Here is a 16,713-nt window from a genome sequence, read left to right on the forward strand (position 1 = left end):
CCCCGGTTTGGGTCATCGTGCCGTCCCCGGCCGTAGGGCCCTCATAGACGACGACAGCCCCCATCTCCACGCTGGCGACCGCAACGCCCTCGGTCACCACGGGCGGCACCGGCACATTGTCCCCGGCCGCCGCCGCCGGGCCCTCGTACAAGACGAGGGCCCTTCGTCTCCACTTCTGCGGCGCCGGGCTTGTCTCGTCATCAGAGCTTGATTGAAGATTCAAAAATCCCTAAACCCGAGGCCCTCGTGTGACTTCGGCAGGGTCATCTTATGCCAAGCGTACTAGTGAGTTTTCCTTTTACCTTTCTCGGCTCCGCAATTATAGTTGCGAATCAAACGTGTTCAGGTCATCACAAACACCAAATGGGAGCTTGAGCACACTCATAATAAAGGTAGGGATTGACTCAGCAACTGACTTAATCAAAACTTCTTTGCCAGCCTGTGTAGGATGCCCATCAAAAGAAAACAAGCACTTACTCAACTTAACTTGCAAATTTTGAAGCTTACCCTTAGTCAATCAACCATCAGGTGTCGGCTCACCCAGGTATTTCTCCTCAAAATCAGAAGATGTGATACCCGATACATTTTTTTATCACTTCTATTGTATCCTCCGGTCAGGATCCCCAAATAGAATGGATGATTTGAAGGGTTCGATAGCTGACACATGGACATAGAATGTACGTGACACTTTATAAAAATGTTATACAATGTAACATGTTCGTGTAATTCAAAATAAAGAAATCATAGCATTCAAAGAAAATGTACATTACATTTAAAACTATGCTCAAGCGCTTCAAAAATATGCTTGTGACATTTTAGAAAAAATAATTAACAATGTAAAAAAATGTTCGCATTATTTAAATATTTTGTATCATTTGATAAAATAATTCCATGTGTATTCGAAAACTATGTAACATGTAGTCCAAAAGTGTTCAAAGACAAGTTAATCATGTAAACAAATGTTAAAAGTGTGAAGCGCCTCGGCCGCCATCCCCGCGGATCCACGACGCCCCTTGACCATTCTCCTCCATGGACAACACTGCCCTAGCGCCGACCGTTACTACTCGAGATGGAAGCTAGGTAGGTGGTGAGCGCCGTGGCATGAGGGGATTGTATCGGGGTGGAATGACCTGGCAATACGCCGTATGTATATACATACGGTGCGCGCGGCGCAGGATGGAGGGTGGCTAGGGTTTCGCGACGGAACGGCGCGCAGCGCACATGGCTACCAGTACCCGCTCGCTCACCCACCCAACGGATGGATGTGTTGGACTTAGATGGCTTTCTAGGCCGTGGATTGAATGAGTAGACTTTGTCGTTTCTGCAATATACGTAGTACACTTTGTTATATCTGAATAAGTATGTTGCTGAACATCCGTTGACGTGATTCCACTACAAGAAATATGTTAATACATGACAGTCCTGATCCGTCATGGATTAGTGAAAAACTGTCATGGATTAGTGAAAAACTGTGATGGGTGCCTGTACATGAGAGATTTGAAATCCGTCATGTATATCGCGTCATAATTTTACAGCACACCTTACATGACGATTCTTGTCCGTCATGGATCTGTCCCAGGCCGCCCAGGCCCAATCCATTGTGACGGAACAATACGTCATGAACTAACACATGTAGTATTTTGATTGACCAATTAGAATGACGTGTCTACCTACGTGGATATTATTTTTCGTCACAAAATTCATCATGGATGAGCACATTTAACCATTTCTTTCGGCCCAATTTTGAGCACAATGTGTTACACAAAGCCTAATGGCAATTTTGGTCCAAGAGAAAATATTTGTTAAGTGTACAACATTACACAGTTCAACCAGTATGCAGCCTGCTCTATGTATCTACATCATAGCACTTATAAAATCCTCAAAAAAAAGATAACTTGCATTGAATATTGACAAAATATATCACACATCATGAGTACAATTCATTTTACATCAACAGATCATACAAACTATTGAGGCTGTTATTTAGGTTCTTGCTGTCGGCCCTCCTGATGGCAACCATCATGTTTGATTGTGATGAGCAGCACCAATAAGTAGCTCACTTCCCAATCTTACCTGCATATTTACAAGAACCTTAGATAATTGTAGATATGAACAGATAGTAGAAATAATATAATTACAACAAATATAAAAATGAATTACATGTTGTCCAAAAATCTTAAATCTTATAGTGCCTAGAAATGAGAATAACAATGTATCTACTATAAAATAAGAGTAAACATGAGGTTTCTTAAAAAATTATCAAAAGAAATATGTGTCAAGTGACAAAGTAATACACACGTCAGAGAACTAAGTACTATATCATTGAGGTTGTCATTCAGGTTCTTGTCGGACCTCTTGAAGGCAGCTATCATTTTGTCGTCATACCTAGAATATTTCACTAACAAACATATGCATGACGTGAAGCCTCTGATCATCGAACCGGGCAGCGTAAACTTCAAATGTTCGTATGTCAACAAGTTTACAAATGAAACTCAAATATTTATGCTGCAAGTTCATCTCGAACTGCTGACAACAGTAAACAATGCGTAACATGTTTAAGTGGTATAGACTGATCAAGCAACTTTAAGAAAATGCCAAAGGAGTGCCATGTAACAAATAATCTATTTACATGGTTACAGGAAATAGACTAGCAGCAATCTGTGAGCACATGTCTCTATTACATGTGCAACTCTGGCATATACATACAGTTTGACATTTACTTTTCTTTCTTAATATACAGAACAGGTGGGCACGAGGTATGAAACTAGCTAAAATCTTAGCAGAGATACTCCAAGCAGGGCCATAGGTATAACAAGAGCTGTACATATGCTTAAGCTAGATACATCCTTGATACTTATCAAATCTGTAACTCATACAAGTATATAGCATGCTCAGAAAAATGTATCTTGTTCTTGAGCTTCCAGTGTTAAAACAGCATGGCAGATATTTCAAACTAAAATATTAGGTATTAGCTATAATGTGTTGCCTTTGCAGTTTTATATTGCTGCTAACGAAAAAGTTAGGCAATGACAGAAGAGTTCGGAATATGTATTTACCTCCTGTGTTTTGTCACCATGGATCGCCGTTGCAAGGAAACCTCTGTTGTATAGCCAATATCCCAATGAATCAGCTTCTCGTTTTGTCTCCACGAAAACCGATGTTAGAGTCTGTTCAGGCTAGAAAAATCAGAAAACTAGCATGAGAAAAATCTTAAAGAATAACAGTAAATAAACCCAATTGTTACAATCAAAGATGGCAGCAAATAATACCATATAGGTGAGTACGACAAGGTGCGATGAACAAAATATGTACTATTTGCTGCAACCAAATGATGGTAATAAGTACATTTCAGGGATCTGACGCTGAACTTGTATGTAATTAGCGCAAGAGCAAGAGTAGGCTAGGAGGACTGATCAACAAAATGATGATATCAGATAGAAAGTTTGCACAAATATATAACAGAGAAGCAGTGTAATAGCAGCGCTAGTTAACAATCTTACTCTTGGTCAATCGATTGAGTGAGATTAATGAATTACTTTTATTCCACAAACAAGAAAAATCCAAGGAACCAACAGAAGCATCTCATGGGCATTTAATTATTAAATTATTAGTTGCTTAACTAACTAGCGGATCTCAGAAATTCTACACTGCTAGTGCTCTCATGGTGAGAGAAGAAACAGGAAATAGCAAACAGTACGGCCTAGTTTGGCAACACCTTTTTTCCAGAACCATAGTATTCCAAAACCTCAGTATTTCAATAGATGGGCAACAAATACTCCAGTTTCTGAAAAACATAGATTTTCTCAGTTTCGATAAAACCGCCGAGGTGTTTGGCAAGTGGCAGTTTTGCTCAGTTTTATTTGGTTTGCACAGATTGTTACGTTGTTGCATGCATACTTAGCTACACTCATGGATCAACTCGTGCTAATGGCCACCGTATGCATGCAGCCTTGCACTGGCATGTTTTCTCCTAGATGGTAGGAAGGATCTGTAGTAGTAGTAGAGTTATCTCTTGCAATCAATCAAAGAGCAAGCTAGTTACGACATGCACTGCAAGTCCACATCTGCCGCTCGTCCGTCCTTGCCAGCGCCATACGGCTGCTCACAGACCTGTCAAAGACATCAAAGTGATCTGGAGTGATACACCCCTGTTAGAATCACCTCTGTGTGCATGTGTTTTCAGCCGGCACTAAGTAGTCATTTGTATGAGTACGTGCGCCCCTCTAGCCGGATAGATGGATCGGCTAGCTATCGATTTTTTGTGTCACAGGTGTCGATGGACAGAGTGACAACCCAGCAAGCGTTTCTCAGTTTTTTGAAAAGAGATCGGGACCTCTTTTCTATATACTACAAAAAGACCACGGTTTTAGAGATACCAGTACTTAAAAACTACAAAAATACTTTGGCTCCCAAACGCAGCCTACTATCTCTCGTTGGCTGTAGCTTACGAGTACCAGGAAACAAAGTGGCCACATTTTCTGTGCCAGGTTCAGTCCAAGAGAAAAGGATAGCCCCTGGAGAACTACGCTTGAGCAGAGTAGCAATCACTTAGAAAGAAATGAAGAACAGAGCGAGAAGGGTCAACCTTATTGTTCTCTGCGGAATCGTGGTGGTTGGGGCGGAGGACCTGGCCATCGAGCTCGGCTAGCTCGTCAGGCTAGAGCGTGGGGTCCCGGTGGTCGCCTTCCATTGAACTGAAGAGGCGGAGATGTCCTGCCGATCTGAATCGAAGCAAGAAACTTTCATTGGGGATGGGACAAAAAATGAAGTAATGAAGGAGAGAGGAGACGGTGGGGGGAAGCAGGCAGGGACCTTGTGCGGGGCGTTGACGTCGCCGGAGAGGTCGAGCTCGGGCCTCCGGCATGTCACGGTCGTCGTCCTCTCCTCATCCGGCGCTTGCTGCTCCAAATCTTCAGATGGCAAGGCAGCTGCGCCGCCTGGGAGAAGGAGGGAGGCCTGTGTCGCAGATCCATGGCCCAGGTCGTGAGCAGCAGTGGGGCGCCATAGCGGCTAGGGTTGGCCGCCTCTTACATCGGGCCGGTGCAACCGCTGTAGCCATGGATCTCGGGCGGAAAGGTGGAGGTGGAGGCGGAGGACGGGGCCGAAGAGAGGCGAGGCGTGCTGGCGGCGGATGGAGAAAGAGATTTCGGAAGGGAGTGTCTTAAGGTTAGCTTTTATATGGGGGAAAAGGTTTAGGGCTTTAGGCTCTAGTGGGCTTGCGGGTCTGTACTAGGCGGTTCATGACGAATTTCGAAACTGTCATCAGAACTCCGTTATGGATTAACAGGTTTCTTATAGTGTTCCTAGCTGTGATATGATATCACGGGTTCGAAGACTGCAACAAGAATTGATCTTGTGTACTGACTCAAATTTTGGTCTCTTCTCTTGGGCCAACTCTAATCGTTGACACCAAACGGACGTTTGTTTTGACTGGATTACTTCTTTTGGGCCAACTACAACTGTCGAACCCAAACAAACCTTCTCTTGGGCCGGCGAAGAGGGAGAGGTCGACGTTGAGGTCGAGGTCGAACGCAATCCGCGCAGACGGTAGGCCGAGGTGCAGCTCGAGGTCTAGCCCCTCGACGGCCATCACAGCGGATCCACGACACCCCTCGGCCATCCTCCTCCTCGATCAACATGAGCGAAACTACTTGAGGTCGAAGCTAGCTAGTGAGCGCCGTGGCACGGGTGGCGCGCACACGGCTAGGCTACCTTCAGACGAACTGAGCGAGCACGATACCCGTGAGCGAGTCACGTCGCTCCTCTCCCATCCCACGGAGCCCTCATATCCAATTAAACGAAAGCTAACCCAACGGATATGTCCGCTCAACATTTAGAAATTTTTAGTAACATTCAAAAAAAATGCATGTGACATTTAGGACATGTTTATGATTTTTTTAATGTACATGACACTTTTTTTGCGAAATAACTATTTATTACTCAGAATTTGGGATTACCATGTCGTAAGACAATATCTAAGACCTCATTTGGGCCCGAACGAAACCAAAACCATGTTACGATAGAAGTTGTACAATAGTATTCAGTTTAGGTGTCGCCGAGGTTTGGAAATCGTATAGGAGATACATGGATAGATTGCTTCATGTTTGATAGTCCATCCACCGGACCCTCGTACACGACGATGGCAAGATCGCTTTGGACCTCAGTCCGGGCGGCCGACGCCAAAATCCCAAGCTCCCCCACCCGGGTCACCGCGTCGTACCCACCCATCGGGCCCTCGTTCACGACGATGGCGAGATCGTTCTCGTTACCCTCCTCCACCTCTGCCACCTCTGCCACTGGGATAGGGCCGGCAAAGTTCGTGACGGCCACCATCAGGATCGGGCCGGCGAACACTGCGAGGTCGACATTTTGGTCTAAGTCATGGGCAATCAGCACAAATGGCATGCCGAAATGCAGCTCAACGTCGAGGCCCCCCGATGGCGTCTGCGCGGATCCACGCCCCTCAGCCATCCTCGACATGAAACTACCCTACCTTAACTAGTGTCGTTACTCAAGAGAAGGTAAGCGTCGTGGGTTACTTGAGTGAAAAATGACTTGGGGAAATGCTTTTGAGAGAGAAAAAGGAATACGGTCTGTATATACATACCGCGTGGCAGGCACGGATGGTCGAGAGTCGCCGTATGCAGCCCTGCCCTAGGTCTTTATATGTTGTATCTTAGGTTTTCGTGACATGGCTACATGCAAACGAAAAGCAAGCCCACGCGGATCAGGCACCCCTCAACCGGCCCTCGGTCCACGCAGTGGCATGCGCTACTGATGATGCAGCTTCCGGGCACCCACTACGGATGAAGCAGTACCACCACGCCAGTGATCCGGCCACACAACCCCGCGAGCCAGTCACGTCGCTCCTCTCCTATCCCAGGGATCGCCCCCTTCCCTCGAATCCTATCGCACGAACACTGACCCAACGGATGTGTCCACTCAACTTTTAGAAAAAGTATGTACCATTCGCAAAAATGCGTGTGACATTTGGTAAATGTCCATGAAATTCAAAAAAATGTGTGTAACACTTTTTGATAATGTTATATTCCCTCCGTCTGAAAATACTTGTCGTAGGAATGGATGTATCTAGATGTATTTTAGTTCTAGATATATTCATATTTATTCATTTCTCCGACATGTATTTCCGGACGAAGGGAGTACAATTTAACAACCCCGCGAGACAGTCATGTCGCTCCTCTCCCATCCTGCGGATCACCCCCTTCCTTCGAGTAACGATGCTAGGTTAGGTAGGGCAGTTTCGTGTCGGCAACCTAACCTATCTGATCACTAAGATACAACAACTAAACCTAATACCAAGCCACCGCTAGGCTAGCTCACTACGATACAATAACAACTTCCTCGTACAAGAAAAAACAGTAACAACAACAAAAGTACCAACTGCCAGACACAGTTGACATGCAGTATGAGCGATAGGATGGAAGGCTACACACTCTACATGTTCGGGTGGGGCAGACGCCGTCCTTCTTCACGATCAGAAGACACGAACGGATCCCAGGTGGCCACTGGAACACCACACCTCGACGCCATCGCCCGCCTTCAGGCGGCAGTCTACGATGAAACTCATGTACCCCAGCCTTTACCATTGATGACGGTGGAGTTGCAGCGGTGGAATTTGTTCTGCTTCAGCCGGTCAGACTAGCCACTAGCTTCTCGCGTATACGGACAAGGACACGCTCGGCTCTGTCGGCGGCGGCGTACATGGAGGCATGATGGCGGGGTGTGCGCGAGCCGGGAGGAGAAAGCGTGTGGTTCATGTCCAACTGGCTCAGGACCTTCTCCCTGATGTAGCTCAGTGGCGGGTCCCTGCGTAGGTGGTGTTTGTTCTGGAGCTCGTCGCGCACCCACGCCCGCACCATGTCGGCCCACCTCCGCCTTGACTAGTGTGCGCCACGGCTTGCCCAGGGGAGCAACGGGATCCCCATGCTAGGCGCGGCACCTGCTGCAGGGGGAGGTGGCATAGTGCCAGCACGGTGGAGTCGGCGCTGCCGCCCGGGACGATCTGCTCGGCCTCGATGTGCTCGTCGTGCAGCGTGGCCAAAACCCCGACCTCAGTGAACGACGCCCATGCCGGCCCGAACGAACTGCCCGGCCTCGACGTGCTTGTCGTCCATCGTGGCCAAAACCACGACCTCGGTGACCGTGCCGTCCCTGCCCACCGGGCCCTCGTGGACGACGATGACCAACATCTCCACGTCCGCCGCAATACTCTCGGTCACCATGGGTGGCACCAGCATGTCGGCCCCGCCCACCGCCACCGGGCCCTCGTACACGACGAGGGCGAGATTCTCCACCAGGATTGGGCCGGCAGAGAGCACGAGGTCGACGTTGAGGTCGAGATCGAACGCGTCCGCACGGACGGCAGACCAAGGTCCAGCTCGAGGTCAAGCCCCTAGGCCGACGTCCCCGCAGATCCCCGCCCCTTGGCCATCCTTCCTCGATCGACATTAAACTACCCTAGCACCGTTACTTGAGGTCGAAGCTAGCTAGTAAGCGCCGTCGCACAGGGGAAATGCTTTTTGGGGGAAATGACCTGGCAGTACGACTATATATGTACCCCGCCAGTCCTTTTCAGTCTGAATATAAGTTATCTTCGAAATTAAAGTATCTGTACTTTGACCAAACTTATAGACAAAAGTTTCAATATTCACAATGCCAAATCAATATTGTTTGATTTGTTATGAAATGTAGTTTCATAGTTCATATATTTAATATTGTAGGTGTTGATATTTTTAAAAATAAATTTGGTCAAACTTTGCAAAGTTTGACTTCACCCAAATCAACATACGCGGAGTAAAGAGTACCAGAGAGAGTATATACATACGGCGCGGTGCAAGACAGACGGTGGAGGACAATGTATCTAGGGCTTCGGTTTCGCAACGTAGTGGGGCAGACACGGCTAGGCTTCCTTCGGACGAACCGAGCACGCGCAGATCAGGCCAGAGTATGTTCACGCATTTCAAAAATATGTTTGTGGCATTTTATAAAGGATGTTTCTGTAATTCAGAAAAAAATCATAGCATTCGAACAAAATGTACGTTACAATTAAAACTATGTTCATGCATTTCGAAAATATATTTATGACATTTTATAAAAAAATGTTTATACGATTTAAAAAATGTTCACATAGTTTGAAAAATGTTTTGTATCATTTCAAAAGTTAATTTAATGTGTATTCAGAAAATATTTAACACGTACTCCAGAAAAGCTCAAAAACATGTTAATCATGTAGGAGTATTTGACAAATGTTAATTGTGTTAAAAATGTTTTAGATATATACAAAACATATACAAATGTATATGAAAAAAAGTAGGCAGCTCGTATTTAAACAACATGTATTTGGAAAATGTTAAACATGTACAATTATGCACGCCATTCCTTGCTACGATTGTGAAACCGAAGGCTGTCTCACCTAGCAGTGTAAGTACAGTGTTATAGAAAGATTGCACTAATAATCAGAATTGTACTTGCAACATAATTAAGGAGAGCTAGCTAGCTGATCAATATGATACAACAACATGACCAAAGACCAAGGGACCGATCTAGGCTATAGCTCACTCCGACCGGAGAGTACCATCTGCAGACACAGTTGATATGCAATATGAGATCCCAGCGAAAGGATCCAACTACACATTTTACGGGCTTCGGGCGGGGCCGACGCCGTCCTTCTTGGCGATCAGAAGGCACGGACGGATCCCACGCGGCCACCGGAATGCCCTCACTTTGACACCGCCGCCGGCCTCTTGGCTGCAGTCCACCATGAAGCTCCTGTACCCCTTACCGTTGATGACGGTGGCGTCGTTGCGGTGGAATTAGTTCAGCTTCAGGTGGTCAGACATGCACTGGCCAAGACCCCGGCGCCAGGTGCTGACGGAGACGGAGAAGGACACGCCTGGGTATGTCGTCGGCCCGGCCCTCACCCCGGGGATAGTAATCGGCTTGGGATCGGTGGTGTTCAAGCCGCACGCGGTGATCTCGAAGGGTAGAGGAAGGCGCCGAGGCGGGCGCATGCGCGGCGCGGGAAGAGGAAGCGGGCGCGCCGCGCGTTCATGTCGGACTGGCACAGGACCTTCCCCCCGATGTAGCACAGCGGCAGGTCCCTGGGCAGGCGGTGTTTGTTCTAGAGCTGGTCGCGCACCCACGCCCGCACCATGTCGGCCCTCTGCCTCGCCTGGCGTGCCCTGCAACCTGCCCATGGGAGCAACGGGACCTCGTCGCCGGGCGGCAGCTGCTGTAGAGGGAGGTGTCACAACACTGGTTGGGCCAGCGCGGTGGAGTTAGCGCTGCCGGCCGGGACGATCAGCCCGGCCTTGACAGGCTCATCGTCCAGCATGGCCAAAACCCCGACTTGGGTCACCGTGCCGTCCCCAGCCGCGGGGCCCTCATAGACGACGACGGCCCCCATCTCCACGCCGGCGACCGCAACGCCCTCGGTCACCATGGGCGGCACCGGCACGTTGTCCCCGGCCGCCGCCGCCGGGCCCTCGTACACGACGAGGGCCCTTCGTCTCCACTTCCGCAGCGCCGGGCTTGTCTAGTCAACAGAGCTTGATTGAAGATTCAAAAATCCCTAAACCCGAGGTCCTCGTGTGAATTCGGCAGGGTCATCTTATGCCAAGCGTACTAGTGAGTTTTCCATTTACCTTTCTCCGCTCCCCAATAATAGCTCCGAATCAAACGTATTCAGGTCATCACAAACACCAAATGGGAACATGAACACACTCATAATAAAGGTAGGGATTGACTCAGCAACTGACTTAATCAAAACTTCTTTGCCAGCCTGTGTAGGATGCCCATCAAAAGAAAACAAGCAGTTACTCAACTTAACTTGCAAATTTTGAAGCTTACCCTTAGTCAATCGACGATCAGGTGTCGGTAGACCCTGGTATTTCTCCTTGAAATCAGAAGATGTGACACCCAATACATTGTTTTTATCACTCTATTGTATCCTCCGGTCAGGATCCCCAAATAGAATGGATGATTTGAAGGGTTCGATAGCTGACACGTGGACATAAAATGTACGTGACACTTTATAAAAATGTTATACAATGTAACAAAATTGTTCGTGTAATTCAAAATGAAGAAATCATAGCATTCAAAGAAAATTTACATTACATTCAAAACTATGCCCAAGCGCTTCAAAATATTCTTGTGACATTTTAGAAAAAATAATTAACAATGTAAAAAAATGTTCGCATTATTTATATATTTTGTATCATTTGAAAAAAAAAATCCATGTGTATTCGAAAACTATGTAACAGGTAGTCCAAAAGTGTTCAAAAACAGGTTAATCGTGTAGACAAATTTTAAAAGTGTCAATCGCCTCGGCCGCCATCCCCGCGGATCCACGACGCCCCTCGGCCATTCTCCTCCATGGACGGCACTGCCCTAGCGCCGGCCATTACTACTCAAGGTGGAAGCTAGGTAGGTGGTGAGCGCCGCGGCATTGGGGGATTGTATCGGGGTGGACAGACCTGGCAATACGCCGTATGTATATACATACGGTGCACGTGGCGCAAGACGCAGGGTGGCTAGGGTTTTGCGACGGAACGGCGCGCAGCAGACACGGCTACCAGTACCCGCTCGCTCACCCACCCAACGGATGGATGTGTTGGACTTGGATGGCTTTCTAGCCCGTGGATTGAATGAGTAGACTTTGTCGTTTCTGCAATATACGATAGTACACTTTGTTATATCTGAATAAGTATGTTGCTGAACATCCGTTGACGCGATTCCTAGCTGTGATATGATATCACGGGTTTGAAGACTGCAACCAGAATTGATCTTGTGTACTAACTCAAATTTTGGCCCCTTCTCTTGGGCCAACTCCAACCGTCGACCCCAAACGCGTTCGTTGTGACCGGATTACTTCTCTTGGGCCAACTACAACTGTCGAACCCAAACAAACCTTCTCTTGGGCTGGCGAAGAGGGAGAGGTCGACGTTGAGGTCGAGGTCGAACGCAATCCGCGCGGACGGCAGGCCAAGGTGCAACTCGAGGTCAAGCCCGTCGGCGGCCATCCCCGCGGATCCACGACACCCCTCGGCCATCCTCCTCCTCAATCAACACGAACGAAACTACTCGAGGTCGAAGCTAGCTGGTGAGCGTCGTGGCAGGTGGCGCGCACACGGCTAGGTTACCTTCAAACGAACTGAGTGAGCATGATACCCGTGAGCGAGTCATGTCGCCCCTCTCCCATCCCATGGAGCCCTCATATCCAATCGAACGAAAGCAAACCCAACGGATGTGTCCGCTCAACATTTAGAAAATTTTAGTACCATTCAAAAAAATGCATGTGACATTTAGAAAATGTTTTTGATTTTTTTAAAATGTACATGACACTTTTTTGCGGAATAACTATTTATTACTCAGAATTAGGGATTACAATGTTGTAAGACAATATCTAAGACCTCATTTGGGCCCGAACCAAGCCGAACCATGTTACGACCCTGGCCTCTACCAAAGTTTGCCATAGCATGAATAGCACCGTTGCCAATACGACGGATATGAGTAATACTCCCTCCATTTAATAATGTAGTGCGTCCGCGCTTTCCGAAATCCAAATTCGACCGTAAATTTAACCAACGAGACCGACTGCAGCGGGAGCAAAAATTATATCACCGAATTCGTATTTTTGATATGAATTCAGTGATATAATTTTTGCTCCGGCCGCAGTCGGTCTCCTTGGTTAAATTACGGTCAAACTTGGATTTCGGGAAGCGCGGGCACACTACATTATGGAATGGAGGGAGTAGAAGAGTCATGTTCCCCCATACTATGTTTTATCTCTCTGATCAAGAAAGTGTATTTAGATAAATTGCTTCCACCTTTCAACACCATGGAAACCGCCTCCAAGCAGTCAGACTCAACCTCAATGGGTAGAGTACTCCATTGCAATGCCAAGCTAAACCCTTCTCGAATAGCAAGAAATTCAGATTCCAACACATCATCACAGTCGCCAAGATGTATGCAAGCACTAAATATCATGCTTCCTAGATGGTCCCGGAGCACCATGCCAACTGCCGCCTTTCCACACAGGATGGAGCCATCCGTGTTTAGCTTAACTCGCCCTTGACAAGGAGGTAGCCAAGGGGTGCTTGAAATTGCATTATTATCACATGTGGCATGCATCATGGGAAACTGTGGTTAACCAGCAATCTTACCCTTGACAAAGTCTGCATTAAGGTCAAGCTTAAGACAGGCAAGCGAGTCCAGGTATCTAGCCAGGAACCTGGTTGGGACGTCAATTGGAGGGGCTGGCTTTGCATGCACCAGTTCGTTCCGTACATGCCATACGCTCCAGAGAAGCATAAGCACACAGACCCGGACCTGTTTGTTCACATCACTCATTAGCTGAATATAAACCAATAATCGTGGCTTTTGATGCTAGTTAGCTCTGGCGAGATCGCTCTGCAGCTCAGTCACCACGGCGGACGCCAAAACCCCGAGATCCCCCACCCCGGTCACCACGTCGTGCCCGCCCACCATGCCCTCGTACACGATGATGGTGAGATCGTTCTCTTTACCCTCCTCCACCTCCGAGGCCGCGACGTTCTCCACTGGGATCGGACCGGGGAAAACCACACGACGGCCTCCATCGGGAGCGGGTCGGTAAAGACTGCGAGGTCGAAGTCCAGGACGAAGTCGAGGGCTATCGGCTTGGACAGCATGCCGAAATGCAGCTCAAAGTCAAGTCTCCCAGCAGGAGTCCCCGCGGGTCCATGCCCGTTATCCATCCTCGACACAAAACTGCCATACATACCCTACCGCCGTTACTCTAAGGAAGCTAAGCGTCATCGACTACTCAAGTGGAAACTGACTTGGGGGAGATGCTTTCGAGAGGGGAACGGGAATACAATATGTATATACACACGGCACGGCAAGCACGGACGGTTGAGATGTGCAGTGGATAGCCCTTCCCGAGGTCTGTACACGATGTATCTTTCATTTTCGCGGCGCTCCCACCCACCACACAACTACATGCAGAAGAAGCGAGCCAACGCGGATCGGGTGCCCCTCGATCGGCCCACGGCCCATGCGGCGGCACCCTCTATGGATGGAGCAGATTCTGCCACGCCAGTGATCCGGCCTCACACCCCTGCGAGCCAGTCACATCGCTCCTCTCCCATCCCGCGGATCACCCCCTACCTTGAATCCTAGCCCCCCATATCCAATCGAACGAACGCTCACCCAATGGATGCCTCCGCTGAACTTCTAGAAAATGTACACTAGTAGAAAACAGGCTTTGGTTGAGGCTTGGGTAAGGGCATTAATCCCGGTTCACTCACGAACCGCGACCAAAGGGTGCATCAGTCCCGGTTTGTGAGGCCAGGGCGCCCGCCGGGCCTTGGGGGCCATTGGTCCTAGTTCGTCTGACCCCTTTGGTCCCGGTTCCGGACACGAACTGGGACCAATGGGCCTCGCTCCAGGCCCATCATCTTTAGTCCCAGTTGGTGGCTGGAACTGGGACCAAAGGTTGTCCTTTAGTCCCGGTTTTAGCCACAAACCGGGACTAAAGAGAGGCCTATATATACCCCCGCCCTTGCCCCCGCGAGAAGAGCCACTGCTCTGTTTTTTTTTGGCCGGCCGTGGGAGAGGTTTGTGGTGCTCTAGCTCACCTCCTATGCACATGAGGTGTTCGATGAAATGCCTGTCCTGTCCCGTCCCCGTCCTCACCGCCGTCGATCGCCCACGCCGATCTCGGCGCCGGCACCACCATGGTGAGCCTCTTGTTTATATCTTCTTTCTAGGCCGATGTAGTACCCGATCGGCGTGGAGGGCAGGCCTAGACGCAGCTCGAGGTCGAGTCCATCCGCCGTCGTCCCGACCGATCGACGCGCATCCGCCATCTCGCTATGACCCACCGCCGCCAGTCCTCACTCGCGAGCTCTACTAGCATCGTCGGCTGTCGGCCGGAGGAAATGGGAAAGGGGAAAGGGAAAATGACTTTCTGTATATACGAGGAAATGCGTATGTAGCCCTAGGCTCTATACGTCGTACCTAGGATTCCGCGACGCCCTCCCACCACACGGCTACTACAGACAAACAGAGTCCATGCGAACCACGCCCTACCGGCCCAGCAGCTCATGCGGCGGCACCCAGCCCAGCCCACGAGCGGGCGGACGGAGCAGGTTCGCCACGCCAGCGATCTGGCCCCACCATCCCGCGAGCCACTCAGATCGCTCTTTTCCCGTCCCGCGGATGGCCCCCCTGCGCCCAATACCAGCCGTCATATCCAATCAAACCAAACGCCTCCGTTCCTAACTCAGTTGTTTATTTTTTGCGAAGTCCTAACTCAGTTGTTACCGGTACCCAGCGGAGTAATCTGTGGAACAAATTAATCAATGGACTTGTCTTTTCTGCAAATTCAAACTTGTTTTTTCCTTGAATAAAAAATCTATCTTATTTGAAATGTCTCTGCATTACACTTTGCTATCTAAACTTAAAATGTACACTTTGCTATCTGAATTATCTTGTTGAGCATCCGTTGACAATTTTTTCCAACCGAGCGCCCCCTTTTCATTAATTGCTTAACTAAATACAAAGTTCACCGAGCCAATACAAACACCAACTAGGAAAGGAGAAGGAAAAGTCAGGGAGGCGAGTTGGTGCATTGCAAGGAAACCCGCTACGAATGCTCGACTCGAATCCGCTACGGGGCGAAAACCTGAGAACACACATCTACAGATGATAGTATCAAACCCAAAGACAAATGACAATCAGCAAGTCTGTCAACACTACTGACCAGGAGACCCTAACCAAAGACAACCAACCGACCATCACCCGGGAGAACCTACTAAGTGTGCGCAAGCCATCATCACTTCATATCAGCTCAGAGATCAACAACGAAACGTCACACTCCTGTGCCCTGCCCCGTGCCCAATGCAGCTATTACGGGCTTCAACCATGCCTTTATGTGGCTTCTTTCATCAGCACACGGACGCCCTCCTAGAACACATCCTTATCAGCATTCTTAAGAAGACCTGCCCAATACAACATAAACGAGCACACGGTGAAAACGGCCTCAAAAGGAGAGCGAACAACATGTCCATCAAAGGTTACTTTGTTTCTCAGGGTCCAAATGCCCTAGCATACAACAGTAATGCACATCAAGTAATACTTGTGCCTCCGACCCCCCCCCCCCCCCCCCCCATCAGCACACAGACGTCTTCCTAGAACACATCCTTATCAGCATTCTTAAGATCGGCGAAGACTACGACGTCAACGTCAGGTCAAAGTCAAGAGCGGTCCGCCCGGACGATCGGCCAAAATACAGCTCGAGGTCAAGGCCCCCCACTGCCGTCCCCACGCATCACGCCCCACAGTCATCCTCGACACGAAACTGCCCTACCTAACCTAGCTCGGTTACTCAAAGGAAGCTAAGTGTCATCGGCTACTCGAGTGTTAAATGATTTGGGGAGATGCTTTTGGGAGGGGAACAGGAATACAGTCTGTATATACATACGGCGCAGCAGGCACGGACGGTTGAGAGGCATTGTAGGAAGTCCTTCCATACGTTTGTATACGATGTATCTTAGGTTTTCGCAGCGCTCCCACCCACCCCACGGCTACATGCAGACGAAGCGAGCCCACGTGAATCAGGCGCCCCTCGGCCGGCTCACACCACCGCGAGCCAGTCAAGTCACTCCTCTCCCGTCTTGCGGATCGCCCCCTCCCTCGAATCCTAGCCCT

At 48.9% G+C, this 16,713-nt stretch overlaps 1 long non-coding RNA gene across 1 annotated transcript; it reads right to left on the reverse strand.

The window, feature by feature from the left end:
• Nucleotides 1-1,653: 1,653 nt before the first annotated feature.
• On the reverse strand, nucleotides 1,654-5,124 carry LOC120972433 (uncharacterized). The gene is made up of 4 exons (XR_005766780.2): nucleotides 4,813-5,124; nucleotides 4,586-4,721; nucleotides 3,057-3,176; nucleotides 1,654-2,073 (listed from the first exon to the last, which is right to left on the reverse strand). It is a non-coding gene; the product is annotated as an uncharacterized lncRNA (long non-coding RNA).
• Between the last annotated feature and the right edge of the window lie 11,589 nt (nucleotides 5,125-16,713).

This window comes from Aegilops tauschii, chromosome 5, assembly GCF_002575655.3.
Source record: "Aegilops tauschii subsp. strangulata cultivar AL8/78 chromosome 5, Aet v6.0, whole genome shotgun sequence".
Lineage (NCBI taxonomy): Eukaryota > Viridiplantae > Streptophyta > Magnoliopsida > Poales > Poaceae > Aegilops > Aegilops tauschii.